Source organism: Oncorhynchus tshawytscha, linkage group LG11 (assembly GCF_018296145.1).
Source record: "Oncorhynchus tshawytscha isolate Ot180627B linkage group LG11, Otsh_v2.0, whole genome shotgun sequence".
Lineage (NCBI taxonomy): Eukaryota > Metazoa > Chordata > Actinopteri > Salmoniformes > Salmonidae > Oncorhynchus > Oncorhynchus tshawytscha.
This window is the reverse complement of record NC_056439.1, coordinates 52,303,469-52,316,995: the sequence shown is the minus strand read 5'-3', so window position 1 is coordinate 52,316,995 and position 13,527 is coordinate 52,303,469.

Genomic DNA, 13,527 nt, shown 5'->3' with positions numbered 1-13,527 from the left:
AGAGAGGGAGAAATGGTGAGCGATAGAGAGGGAGAAATGGTGAGCGATAGAGAGGGAGAAATGGTGAGAGATAAAGAGGGAGAAATGGTGAGCGATAGAGAGGGAGAAATGGTGAGAGATAGAGAGGGAGAAATGGTGAGCGATAGAGAGGGAGAAATGGTGAGCGATAGAGAGGGAGAAATGGTGAGCGATAGAGAGGGAGAAATGGTGAGCGATAGAGAGGGAGAAATGGTGAGAGATAAAGAGGGAGAAATGGTGAGCGATAGACAGGGAGAAATGGTGAGCGATAGAGAGGGAGAAATGGTGAGCGATAGAGAGGGAGAAATGGTGAGAGATAGAGAGGGAGAAATGGTGAGCGATAGAGAGGGAGAAATGGTGAGAGATAGAGAGGGAGAAATGGTGAGCGATAGAGAGGGAGAAATGGTGAGCGATAGAGAGGGAGAAATGCGATAGAGAGGGAGAAATGGTGAGAGATAGAGAGGGAGAAATGGTGAGCGATAGAGAGGGAGAAATGGTGAGCGATAGAGAGGGAGAAATGGTGAGAGATAGAGAGGGAGAAATGGTGAGCGATAGAGAGGGAGAAATGGTGAGCGATAGAGAGGGAGAAATGGTGAGCGATAGAGAGGGAGAAATGGTGAGCGATAGAGAGGGAGAAATGCGATAGAGAGGGAGAAATGGTGAGAGATAGAGAGGGAGAAATGGTGAGTGATAGAGAGGGAGAAATGGTGAGCGATAGAGAGGGAGAAATGGTGAGCGATAGAGAGGGAGAAATGGTGAGAGATAGAGAGGGAGAAATGGTGAGCGATAGAGAGGGAGAAATGGTGAGAGAGAGAGGGAGAAATGGTGAGAGATAGAGAGGGAGAAAGGAAAAGGGGGGGATGAGAAGAGAAGAGGGGAAGAGGAGGATGCAGAGAGGAGGGAAGAGGAGCAAAGGATGAAGAGAGGAGCGAAGAGGGGAAGAAATCAAGGGAATTATTAATAGTTCATTTGAGTGTCTCTCATCTTTCTCTCTCTATCATCTCTCTCTCTCTCTCTCTCTATTATCGCTCTCTCTCCATCATCTCTCTCTCTCTCTATCATCGCTCTCTCTCTCCATCATCTCTCAATTTCAATTCAATTTCAATTCAAGGGCTTTATTGGCATGGGAAACATGTGTTAACATTGCCAAAGCAAGTGAGGTAGACAACATACAAAGTGAATATATAAAGTGAAAAACAACAAAAAAACATCTCTCTCTCTCTCTCATCTTTCTCTCTCTATCATCGCTCTCTCTCTCCATCATCTCTCACTCTATCATCTCTCACACACAGCTGAATAAACACACTGGAAACAAACATAGGCTGAGTCCCAGATGAAACACTATTCCCTATTTTTCACACTTACTTGACCCCTGGAAACTCAACCACCCCCTTCTACCCTGCACAGAAACAAGAGCACCGAGCTCTGGTTGACTGGTCCTTACTCAGAACTCTGAATGGATAGAGGTACAGATCAATAAGAACATGGACAAAGATAACATTAAGGATATATATGGTCCACTATCACCGAGTGGAAACTAGGCAGTATACAGATTTTCATATAGTCATCTTGGGCTTCTCTCAAATCAAATCAAATCATATATAAATAGGTCACATACACCTGGTTAGCAGATGTTAATGCGAATGTAGCCGAAATGCTTGTGCTTCTAGTTCCGACAGTGCAGTAATATCTCACAAGTAATATCTAACAATTCCCCAACAATTACATATACACACACATCTAAAGGGGTGAATGAGAATATGAACATATAAATATATGGATGAGCGATGGCCGAGCGGCATAATGAGGATGCAGTAGATGGTATAGAGTACAGTAGAGTACAGTATATACATATGAAATGAGTAATGTAGGGTATGTAGACTATTAAAGTGGCGTCATTTAAAGTGACTAGTGATACTTTTATTAAATCCATTTATTAAAGTGGCCAGAGATTTGAGTCAGTGTGTTGGCAGTAGCCTCTCAATGTTAGTGGTGGCTGTTTAACAGTCTGATGGCCTTGAGATAGAAGCTGTTTTTCAGCCTCTCGGTCCCAGCTTTGATGCACCTGTACTGACCTCGCCTTCTGGATGATAGCGGGGTGAACAGGCAGTAGCTCGGTGTGGTTGTTGTCCTTGATGATCTTTTTGTCCTTCCTGTGACATCGGGTGGTGTAGGTGTCCTGAAGAGCCTTACGGTTGTGGGCGGAGCAGTTGCCGTACCAGGCGCTGATACAGCCCGACAGGATGCTCTCGATTGTGCATCTGTAAAAGTTTGTGAGTGTTTTCGGTGACAATCCACATTTCTTCAGCCTCCTGAGGTTGAAGAGGCGCTGCTGTGCCTTCTTCACAACGCTGTCTGTGTGGGTGGACCATTTCAGTTTGTCCGTGATGTGGCTGAAAGAAAGCTATTGCGGGATGTCCTTACACGTTTCATAAGTATCACCCAGTGTCTGGCTGAAAGAAAGCTATTGCGGGATGTCCTTACACGTTTCATAAGTATCACCCAGTGTCTGGCTGAAAGAAAGCTATTGCGGGATGTCCTTACACGTTTCATAAGTATCACCTAATCTCTGGCTGAAAGAAAGCTATTGCGGGATGTCCTTACACGTTTCATAAGTATCACCCAGTGTCTGGCTGAAAGAAAGCTATTGCGGGATGTCCTTACACGTTTCATAAGTATCACCCAGTGTCTGGCTGAAAGAAACCTCGCATTCAGGGGTTCATCAGACAAGCTCTTTCAACCAGATAATGGAAACATCCTGAAATAGTTTGAATTACTGGCAAAATTTGACCCCCGTTATGGAAAAATCATCTCAGCAAAATGAAAGATGGAGAGACATGCTCATTACCTCGGGGCACACAATGAGCTGATACAGAGTGTGAGTGACAAGATTCTGGAAGCAATAGTGACTCAAGTAAGAGACTTAAAGTACTTCTCCATTTATCTTGGACTGTACACATGACATTTGTCACCAGGACCAAAATGTCTATTATTCTGAGAAACGTGGCTTTAAAAAGGGAAAGCCAGAGATCAAGGAGCTGTGGCTTTGTGAATGTTGAGGTTATACAACAGACTTGAATCTGTCCACCGTCGTCTGAGATAAGCTGGACGAGCTGAAGATTCCATTTGAAGATGTCAGAGGACAAGCATATGATAATGGGACCGACACGAAGGGCAAACACCAAGGAGTACAAGCCAGACTGCTCAAAAGAAGCCGTGTTCGTCTCATGTGGAGACTCTAAACCTCGTCATTGCAGATGCCGCCAAATCTTCAAAAATATGAAGTTGGTTTTTCGGGCGTTGTGCAAAAGCTCTTCATCTTCTTTTCAGTTGGAACACAAAGATGGGATAAAGATGGCTTATGAAGAAACGAGTGAACAGAACCGTGAAGTCATGGAGTGACACAAGACGGGAGAGTAGGATCCAAAGTGTTCCTGCAATCGGGTATCAGGCTTCTGAGGTTCGGGAGGCTGGAAGCCTGACAGACAATCGCCGATCCTGTAACCAAAGTGGAAGCGCTCGCAGAGGAAGTTGGATCCTACCGCTTGTTGATTTGCTGTGTCGTATGGTACTGACAATGACAAACGAGGTGAACAAGCTCCTCCAATCCGCCTTGTTGCAGTTGGATATCGCAGTGAATTTAATCTCAAATGCAAAAGGCCTCCCTCAGTACCGGGAACCTGGATTCTCTACAGGTCCAGACAACAGTCAAAAGCATTTGTGAAGAAATGAATGTGGAGGCTGTTCTGAGAGAAGAGACTGAGAAACAGCAAGAGGGCATTTCAGCTACGAGGCTCCTGATGAACCAGTGACTGACGCACTGAAAAGAACCTCTAAAGTCAACTACTTCAACATTGTGGTCGACTCTGCTGTTGACATCCACGGATGAGAGATTTGAAACACTCAACCAGGTCATCAGATAAGATGACTTTCCTTTCTCTGTGAGAAAACCCCCCTGGAGGAACTTTAACCTTTTGGACGGCCCTGAGAACTGCAGTCACCCTACCAGTAACAGTAGTATCGGCAGAGAGGAGATAATGGGACCAACATGAGGAACTTTAACCTTTTGGACGGCCCTGAGAACTGCAGTCACCCTACCAGTAACAGTAGTATCGGCAGAGAGGAGCTAATGGGACCAACATGAGGAACTTTAACCTTTTGGACGGCCCTGAGAACTGCAGTCACCCTACCAGTAACAGTAGTATCGGCAGAGAGGAGATAATGGGACCAACATGAGGAACTTTAACCTTTTGGACGGCCCTGAGAACTGCAGTCACCCTACCAGTAACAGTAGTATCGGCAGAGAGGAGATAATGGGACCAACATGAGGAACTTTAACCTTTTGGACGGCCCTGAGAACTGCAGTCACCCTACCAGTAACAGTAGTATCGGCAGAGAGGAGCTAATGGGACCAACATGAGGAACTTTAACCTTTGGACGGCCCTGAGAACTGCAGTCACCCTACCAGTAACAGTAGTATCGGCAGAGAGGAGATAATGGGACCAACATGAGGAACTTTAACCTTTTGGACGGCCCTGAGAACTGCAGTCACCCTACCAGTAACAGTAGTATCGGCAGAGAGGAGCTAATGGGACCAACATGAGGAACTTTAACCTTTTGGACGGCCCTGAGAACTGCAGTCACCCTACCAGTAACAGTAGTATCGGCAGAGAGGAGATAATGGGACCAACATGAGGAACTTTAACCTTTTGGACGGCCCTGAGAACTGCAGTCACCCTACCAGTAACAGTAGTATCGGCAGAGAGGAGATAATGGGACCAACATGAGGAACTTTAACCTTTTGGACGGCCCTGAGAACTGCAGTCACCCTACCAGTAACAGTAGTATCGGCAGAGAGGAGATAATGGGACCAACATGAGGAACTCTATCCTAACCTTTTGGACGGCCCTGAGAACTGCAGTCACCCTACCAGTAACAGTAGTATCGGCAGAGAGGAGATAATGGGACCAACATGAGGAACTCTATCCTAACCTTTTGGACGGCCCTGAGAACTGCAGTCACCCTACCAGTAACAGTAGTATCGGCAGAGAGGAGATAATGGGACCAACATGAGGAACTCTATCCTAACCTTTTGGACGGCCCTGAGAACTGCAGTCACCCTACCAGTAACAGTAGTATCGGCAGAGAGGAGATAATGGGACCAACATGAGGAACTCTATCCTAACCTTTTGACGGCCCTGAGAACTGCAGTCACCCTACCAGTAACAGTAGTATCGGCAGAGAGGAGATAATGGGACCAACATGAGGAACTCTATCCTAACCTTTTGGACGGCCCTGAGAACTGCAGTCACCCTACCAGTAACAGTAGTATCGGCAGAGAGGAGATAATGGGACCAACATGAGGAACTTTAACCTTTTGGACGGCCCTGAGAACTGCAGTCACCCTACCAGTAACAGTAGTATCGGCAGAGAGGAGATAATGGGACCAACATGAGGAACTCTATCCTAACCTTTTGGACGGCCCTGAGAACTGCAGTCACCCTACCAGTAACAGTAGTATCGGCAGAGAGGAGATAATGGGACCAACATGAGGAACTCTATCCTAACCTTTTGGACGGCCCTGAGAACTGCAGTCACCCTACCAGTAACAGTAGTATCGGCAGAGAGGAGATAATGGGACCAACATGAGGAACTCTATCCTAACCTTTTGGACGGCCCTGAGAACTGCAGTCACCCTACCAGTAACAGTAGTATCGGCAGAGAGGAGCTAATGGGACCAACATGAGGAACTCTATCCTAACCTTTTGGACGGCCCTGAGAACTGCAGTCACCCTACCAGTAACAGTAGTATCGGCAGAGAGGAGATAATGGGACCAACATGAGGAACTCTATCCTAACCTTTTGGACGGCCCTGAGAACTGCAGTCACCCTACCAGTAACAGTAGTATCGGCAGAGAGGAGATAATGGGACCAACATGAGGAACTCTATCCTAACCTTTTGGACGGCCCTGAGAACTGCAGTCACCCTACCAGTAACAGTAGTATCGGCAGAGAGGAGATAATGGGACCAACATGAGGAACTCTATCCTAACCTTTTGGACGGCCCTGAGAACTGCAGTCACCCTACCAGTAACAGTAGTATCGGCAGAGAGGAGATAATGGGACCAACATGAGGAACTCTATCCTAACCTTTTGGACGGCCCTGAGAACTGCAGTCACCCTACCAGTAACAGTAGTATCGGCAGAGAGGAGCTAATGGGACCAACATGAGGAACTTTAACCTTTTGGACGGCCCTGAGAACTGCAGTCACCCTACCAGTAACAGTAGTATCGGCAGAGAGGAGATAATGGGACCAACATGAGGAACTTTAACCTTTTGGACGGCCCTGAGAACTGCAGTCACCCTACCAGTAACAGTAGTATCAGCAGAGAGGAGATAATGGGACCAACATGAGGAACTTTAACCTTTTGGACGGCCCTGAGAACTGCAGTCACCCTACCAGTAACAGTAGTATCGGCAGAGAGGAGATAATGGGACCAACATGAGGAACTCTATCCTAACCTTTTGGACGGCCCTGAGAACTGCAGTCACCCTACCAGTAACAGTAGTATCGGCAGAGAGGAGATAATGGGACCAACATGAGGAACTCTATCCTAACCTTTTGGACGGCCCTGAGAACTGCAGTCACCCTACCAGTAACAGTAGTATCGGCAGAGAGGAGATAATGGGACCAACATGAGGAACTCTATCCTAACCTTTTGGACGGCCCTGAGAACTGCAGTCACCCTACCAGTAACAGTAGTATCGGCAGAGAGGAGCTAATGGGACCAACATGAGGAACTCTATCCTAACCTTTTGGACGGCCCTGAGAACTGCAGTCACCCTACCAGTAACAGTAGTATCGGCAGAGAGGAGATAATGGGACCAACATGAGGAACTCTATCCTAACCTTTTGGACGGCCCTGAGAACTGCAGTCACCCTACCAGTAACAGTAGTATCGGCAGAGAGGAGATAATGGGACCAACATGAGGAACTCTATCCTAACCTTTTGGACGGCCCTGAGAACTGCAGTCACCCTACCAGTAACAGTAGTATCGGCAGAGAGGAGATAATGGGACCAACATGAGGAACTCTATCCTAACCTTTTGGACGGCCCTGAGAACTGCAGTCACCCTACCAGTAACAGTAGTATCGGCAGAGAGGAGATAATGGGACCAACATGAGGAACTCTATCCTAACCTTTTGGACGGCCCTGAGAACTGCAGTCACCCTACCAGTAACAGTAGTATCGGCAGAGAGGAGATAATGGGACCAACATGAGGAACTCTATCCTAACCTTTTGGACGGCCCTGAGAACTGCAGTCACCCTACCAGTAACAGTAGTATCGGCAGAGAGGAGATAATGGGACCAACATGAGGAACTCTATCCTAACCTTTTGGACGGCCCTGAGAACTGCAGTCACCCTACCAGTAACAGTAGTATCGGCAGAGAGGAGCTAATGGGACCAACATGAGGAACTTTAACCTTTTGGACGGCCCTGAGAACTGCAGTCACCCTACCAGTAACAGTAGTATCGGCAGAGAGGAGATAATGGGACCAACATGAGGAACTTTAACCTTTTGGACGGCCCTGAGAACTGCAGTCACCCTACCAGTAACAGTAGTATCGGCAGAGAGGAGATAATGGGACCAACATGAGGAACTTTAACCTTTTGGACGGCCCTGAGAACTGCAGTCACCCTACCAGTAACAGTAGTATCGGCAGAGAGGAGATAATGGGACCAACATGAGGAACTCTATCCTAACCTTTTGGACGGCCCTGAGAACTGCAGTCACCCTACCAGTAACAGTAGTATCGGCAGAGAGGAGATAATGGGACCAACATGAGGAACTCTATCCTAACCTTTTGGACGGCCCTGAGAACTGCAGTCACCCTACCAGTAACAGTAGTATCGGCAGAGAGGAAATAATGGGACCAACATGAGGAACTCTATCCTAACCTTTTGGACGGCCCTGAGAACTGCAGTCACCCTACCAGTAACAGTAGTATCGGCAGAGAGGAGCTAATGGGACCAACATGAGGAACTCTATCCTAACCTTTTGGACGGCCCTGAGAACTGCAGTCACCCTACCAGTAACAGTAGTATCGGCAGAGATGAGATAATGGGACCAACATGAGGAACTCTATCCTAACCTTTTGGACGGCCCTGAGAACTGCAGTCACCCTACCAGTAACAGTAGTATCGGCAGAGAGGAGATAATGGGACCAACATGAGGAACTCTATCCTAACCTTTTGGACGGCCCTGAGAACTGCAGTCACCCTACCAGTAACAGTAGTATCGGCAGAGAGGAGATAATGGGACCAACATGAGGAACTCTATCCTAACCTTTTGGACGGCCCTGAGAACTGCAGTCACCCTACCAGTAACAGTAGTATCGGCAGAGAGGAGATAATGGGACCAACATGAGGAACTCTATCCTAACCTTTTGGACGGCCCTGAGAACTGCAGTCACCCTACCAGTAACAGTAGTATCGGCAGAGAGGAGATAATGGGACCAACATGAGGAACTCTATCCTAACCTTTTGGACGGCCCTGAGAACTGCAGTCACCCTACCAGTAACAGTAGTATCGGCAGAGAGGAGATAATGGGACCAACATGAGGAACTCTATCCTAACCTTTTGGACGGCCCTGAGAACTGCAGTCACCCTACCAGTAACAGTAGTATCGGCAGAGAGGAGATAATGGGACCAACATGAGGAACTCTATCCTAACCTTTTGGACGGCCCTGAGAACTGCAGTCACCCTACCAGTAACAGTAGTATCGGCAGAGAGGAGATAATGGGACCAACATGAGGAACTCTATCCTAACCTTTTGGACGGCCCTGAGAACTGCAGTCACCCTACCAGTAACAGTAGTATAGGCAGAGAGGAGATAATGGGACCAACATGAGGAACTCTATCCTAACCTTTTGGACGGCCCTGAGAACTGCAGTCACCCTACCAGTAACAGTAGTATCGGCAGAGAGGAGATAATGGGACCAACATGAGGAACTCTATCCTAACCTTTTGGACGGCCCTGAGAACTGCAGTCACCCTACCAGTAACAGTAGTATCGGCAGAGAGGAGATAATGGGACCAACATGAGGAACTCTATCCTAACCTTTTGGACGGCCCTGAGAACTGCAGTCACCCTACCAGTAACAGTAGTATCGGCAGAGAGGAGATAATGGGACCAACATGAGGAACTCTATCCTAACCTTTTGGACGGCCCTGAGAACTGCAGTCACCCTACCAGTAACAGTAGTATCGGCAGAGAGGAGATAATGGGACCAACATGAGGAACTCTATCCTAACCTTTTGGACGGCCCTGAGAACTGCAGTCACCCTACCAGTAACAGTAGTATCGGCAGAGAGGAGATAATGGGACCAACATGAGGAACTCTATCCTAACCTTTTGGACGGCCCTGAGAACTGCAGTCACCCTACCAGTAACAGTAGTATCGGCACAGAGGAGCTTTTCAAAATAAAAGCGCATCAAAAGCTACCGGAGGTCTTCTTCACAGGAACGTGTGAGTGGTCTGGCCATCATGAGCGTGTGAGTGGTCTGGCCATCATGAGCGTTTGAGTGGTCTGGCCATCATGAGCGTTTGAGTGGTCTGGCCATCATGAGCGTTTGAGTGGTCTGGCCATCATGAGCGTTTGAGTGGTCTGGCCATCATGAGCGTTTGAGTGGTCTGGCCATCATGAGCGTGTGAGTGGTCTGGCCATCATGAGCGTTTGAGTGGTCTGGCCATCATGAGCGTTTGAGTGGTCTGGCCATCATGAGCGTTTGAGTGGTCTGGCCATCATGAGCGTTTGAGTGGTCTGGCCATCATGAGCGTTTGAGTGGTCTGGCCATCATGAGCGTTTGAGTGGTCTGGCCATCATGAGCGTGTGAGTGGTCTGGCCATCATGAGCGTGTGAGTGGTCTGGCCATCATGAGCGTTTGAGTGGTCTGGCCATCATGAGCGTGTGAGTGGTCTGGCCATCATGAGCGTTTGAGTGGTCTGGCCATCATGAGCGTTTGAGTGGTCTGGCCATCATGAGCGTGTGAGTGGTCTGGCCATCATGAGCGTTTGAGTTGTCTGGCCATCATGAGCGTGTGAGTGATCTGGCCATCATGAGCGTTTGAGTGGTCTGGCCATCATGAGCGTGTGAGTGGTCTGGCCATCATGAGCGTTTGAGTGGTCTGGCCATCATGAGCGTGTGAGTGGTCTGGCCATCATGAGCGTTTGAGTGGTCTGGCCATCATGAGCGTGTGAGTGGTCTGGCCATCATGAGCGTGTGAGTGGTCTGGCCATCATGAGCGTTTGAGTGGTCTGGCCATCATGAGCGTTTGAGTGGTCTGGCCATCATGAGCGTTTGAGTGGTCTGGCCATCATGAGCGTTTGAGTGGTCTGGCCATCATGAGCGTTTGAGTGGTCTGGCAATCATGAGCGTGTGAGTGGTCTGGCCATCATGAGCGTTTGAGTGGTCTGGCCATCATGAGCGTGTGAGTGGTCTGGCCATCATGAGCGTGTGAGTGGTCTGGCCATCATGAGCGTTTGAGTGGTCTGGCCATCATGAGCGTTTGAGTGGTCTGGCCATCATGAGCGTTTGAGTGGTCTGGCCATCATGAGCGTTTGAGTGGTCTGGCCATCATGAGCGTTTGAGTGGTCTGGCCATCATGAGCGTTTGAGTGGTCTGGCCATCATGAGTGTTTGAGTGGTCTGGCCATCATGAGCCGTGGGGAAACTCATGTCCTACGATGACATCATTGATGATTTTGCCTTAAGAAAGTGCAGAAGAGGAACATTTTGATGGTAAGATTTTAATTCAAACATTCACATGTTTACACACTTAGTAACATTTTAAGATTGTATGTCAGAAGTACATTTGTGTAAATGACTGTTTAACTATGTGACATAGTTTCTCCATTTCTTCCAGATAGACTGGTGGCCAGATAGACTGGTGCCCAGACAGACTGGTGCCCAGACAGACTGGTGCCCAGATAGACTGGTGTCCAGACAGACTGGTGCCCAGACAGACTGGTGGCCAGATAGACTGGTGCCCAGACAGACTGGTGCCCAGACAGACTGGTGCCCAGATAGACTGGTGCCCAGATAGACTGGTGTCCAGACAGACTGGTGCCCAGACAGACTGGTGCCCAGACAGACTGGGGCCCAGACAGACTGGTGCCCAGACAGACTGGTGCCCAGACAGAATGGGGCCCACACAGACTGGGGCCCAGACAGACTGGTGTCCAGACAGACTGGTGTCCAGATAGACTGGTGTCCAGACAGACTGGTGTCCAGATAGACTGGTGTCCAGACAGACTGGTGTCCAGATAGACTGGTGTCCAGACAGACTGGTGTCCAGACAGACTGGTGTCCAGACAGACTGGTGCCCAGACAGACTGGTGTCCAGATAGACTGGTGCCCAGACAGACTGGTGTCCAGATAGACTGGTGTCCAGACAGACTGGTGTCCAGACAGACTGGTGTCCAGATAGACTGGTGTCCAGACAGACTGGTGCCCAGACAGACTGGTGTCCAGATAGACTGGTGTCCAGACAGACTGGTGTCCAGACAGACTGGTGTCCAGACAGACTTGGTGTCCAGATAGACTGGTGTCCAGACAGACTGGTGTCCAGACAGACTGGTGTCCAGACAGACTTGGTGTCCATGCTGATGCTGAAAATGTCCAGGCTGTAGAGGGAACCAAAGCTAATCGCACAGCTCTATAAGGTTTATTTGACTATTTTGAGACATACAGCTGCAGCCACAGCATACAGGCTTATGTTTACATTGTATAGACAAAGCTAATTGTATAATGTTGTGAGGACTGGACTAATTACCAGGCAGCAGAGTCAAAGCTGTGTTATATTTATAAATATATTTATATTTTATTTTTTATTCTACATTTGATATTTTCTACAATTTCTTATTTATGTTAATGTTAATATTCACTTATCTTAAGATTCTATATAAAATATTCTATTCAATAAATATAGTTTGTTTATACCTCATTCTGTTCTGTATAGGTCTACTTGTTCTTAGATTGACAGATGGAGCAAACTGTGTTTTAAAGGAGGGAGGATTGTAGTGGGAGCACTGGGGCGGCAGGTGTGACTGTGTGGCAATGGTTTACATGGCTCACGGGTCAGGTAGGAGGGCCCCTTGGCAGAATTTCACTTAGGGCCTCAGGGAGGCCACGACCGGCTCTGATGGGGGCATTGTCATGTTAAAACAGGAAAGGGCCTTTCCCAAACTGTTGCCACAAAGTTGGAAGCACGGAATCATCTAGAATGTCATTGTATGCTGTAGCGTTAAGATTTCTCTTCACTGGAAGTTAGGGGCCTAGCCCGAACTATGAAAAACAGCCCCAGACCATTATTCCTCCTCCACCAAACTTTACAGTTGGCACTATGCATTGGGGCATGTAGCGTTCTCCTGGCATCCTCCAGGAGTCTGCCGGACTACCAGATGGTGAAGTGTGATTCATCACTCCAGAGAACGTGTTTCCACTGCTCCAGAGTCTAATGACGGCGAGATTTACACCACTCCAGCTGACACTTGGCATTGCACATGGTGATCTTAGGCAGTAAGAGAGAGAGAGAGATGACCCTGGCAGTTAGAGAGAGAGAGACATGACCCTGGCAGTAAGAGAGAGAGACATGACCCTGGCAGTAAGAGAGAGAGAGAGACATGACCCTGGCAGTAAGAGAGAGAGAGAGACATGACCCTGGCAGTTAGAGAGAGAGACATGACCCTGGCAGTAAGAGAGAGAGAGACATGACCCTGGCAGTAAGAGAGAGAGAGACATGACCCTGGCAGTAAGAGAGAGAGACATGACCCTGGCAGTAAGAGAGAGAGAGAGAGACATGACCCTGGCAGTAAGAGAGAGAGACATGACCCTGGCAGTAAGAGAGAGAGAGACATGACCCTGGCAGTAAGAGAGAGAGAGACATGACCCTGGCAGTAAGAGAGAGAGAGACATGACCCTGGCAGTAAGAGAGAGAGACATGACCCTGGCAGTAAGAGAGAGAGAGACATGACCCTGGCAGTAAGAGAGAGAGAGACATGACCCTGGCAGTAAGAGAGAGAGAGAGAGAGACATGACCCTGGCAGTTAGAGAGAGAGAGAGACATGACCCTGGCAGTTAGAGAGAGAGACATGACCCTGGCAGTAAGAGAGAGAGAGAGAGACATGACCCTGGCAGTTAGAGAGAGAGAGAGAGACATGACCCTGGCAGTAAGAGAGAGAGAGAGACATGACCCTGGCAGTAAGAGAGAGAGACATGACCCTGGCAGTAAGAGAGAGAGAGACATGACCCTGGCAGTAAGAGAGAGAGACATGACCCTGGCAGTAAGAGAGAGAGAGAGAGACATGACCCTGGCAGTTAGAGAGAGAGAGAGACATGACCCTGGCAGTTAGAGAGAGAGAGACATGACCCTGGCAGTAAGAGAGAGAGAGAGACATGACCCTGGCAGTAAGAGAGAGAGAGACATGACCCTGGCAGTTAG